The following is a 1659-nucleotide window of genomic DNA, read 5'->3' as shown; positions in this document are numbered from 1 at the left end:
AAAGAAAAACGTGCACAGCCCTGGTGGTTGTTAGCCGTTGAGCCGGTTGCCTTCCTGCGGCTCGGGGCCTGAGAACCTCAGTGTGATTGCAACTTGTCCATGTGACCTGGTTTCCGTTTGCCTGCCTGCTTCCGCACACAGTTAGGGGGGGGGGGGGGGGYATTAAAGTGCTTCAGTCAGAGCAGAGCTGAGCGATGCAGATGAGTGTCACATGCACAACAGGAGTTCCTGCAACTGTAAGTCACCCAGCGATATGGTCAGGGGATCAACCGTCGGTGGCTTGGGAGATCCACATCTAACCACCAGTGTGAGTAGACCAACCAGCGCTGATCGGCTGCTGCAGAGCGCTCTGAGGCACAGCTAAAACCAGCTAAAACCAGCTAAAATCACTTTAAAGGACTTACATCTTTAGCTTTTGGAGCATTTAGCCACGGCCTGCCTTAAAGCACGCCTCAACAACCTTATAAAGGACTAATAAACTGTTAATAATGCAGTTATTAACCAGGAGGTCCTCAAAGACTTAGCTTGGGTCCGGACCATCTGGACCTGAATGAAGTCTTRTATGGACACACACTGGTTTTCATGTTTCATATTTAATTTAGACAAAGTGTATGTATTTGACGAACACATTTTCCCGTATTTTTGTCATTTTTATTTAATTTTTTTTTTTTTTGTGGCTCGGCTTTTCTAACATTTATGGTCGTTTATTTTAGCAGATTTTCAAACATGTTATTTTGCATGGCTCAGCTTTTCTTCAAAGTACAGTATTTTATTTTAAATTGCACCGCTTTTCTAGTATTTATGGTAATTTGTTTCTTTGGGGGGGGGGCTCAGCTTTTGTAGCCTTTATGGTAATTTATTATAGGCAGTGCAGCTTTTCTTGCATTTATTTCTTTTTAGGAAACGCAGCTCTTACAATAAATAATTTCCTGTGGCTCAGCTTCTCTACAAAATACAGTAATTTATTTTCGGTAATGCAGCAATTGTTTAGCATTTACGTTAATTTATTTTAGGCCTAGCTGCTTTTCCCGCAGCTTTTCTAGAATTTATGATGAATAATATGATAATTATTTAGGGGGACCTCAGGGAATTTTAATTTATTACCACCTAATAAATAATACTTAGACAGTTAAGAGGAAAAAGGACGAGACTCTTCAGCGGGGGTTCAAACTCTTTGTTACTGAGGGCCACATGAGCGTTATGATTGTCTGCAAAGGACCAGTTAATTAACTTTGACATTTTGTGTTTAACTTCAACTAAAAGGAAACGTCATGTTCCTGGTTTCATTGCTACAACTGAGCACAGCTAACAAACACTAACTGAGCTCTACCTGGTTATTTCCTGCATAGAAACAGTGTTTTAACACCTCCCCTTGTAAACACTGAAAAGTACCACGTTGCACGACTGACTAAATGTGAAGTAAGTAAAACAGAAATACTAGTAAAAGTAAAAGGAAAACTCACTGTTGAACAGCTGCCACCTTGAATTCTGAAATCTCCCACTTTCCAACAGGGAGTTCCCATGTTTGATCAACATGTATTATGGGAGATGTACAGAAGTTTATGATCAATGCTGGCTTTAAAAAACAATATATTAATATAAACATTAATTACATTAATTAATATACACTCACCGGCCACTTTATTAGGTACACCTGTC

At 40.0% G+C, this 1659-nt stretch overlaps 1 protein-coding gene across 1 annotated transcript in view; it reads left to right on the top strand.

The window, feature by feature from the left end:
- Positions 1-244: 244 nt before the first annotated feature.
- nrros (negative regulator of reactive oxygen species) overlaps positions 245-1659 on the top strand; it is an 8902-nt gene continuing 7487 nt past the window's right edge. The window contains exon 1 of the mRNA XM_014001623.1: positions 245-307. The gene's annotated coding sequence lies outside the window, so the exon portion shown is untranslated. The remainder of the gene's footprint in view (positions 308-1659) is intronic.

Source organism: Austrofundulus limnaeus, unplaced genomic scaffold, assembly GCF_001266775.1.
Source record: "Austrofundulus limnaeus strain Quisiro unplaced genomic scaffold, Austrofundulus_limnaeus-1.0 Scaffold9, whole genome shotgun sequence".
NCBI classification, from domain to species: domain Eukaryota; kingdom Metazoa; phylum Chordata; class Actinopteri; order Cyprinodontiformes; family Rivulidae; genus Austrofundulus; species Austrofundulus limnaeus.
This window is presented reverse-complemented; position numbering and strand designations above follow the sequence as displayed.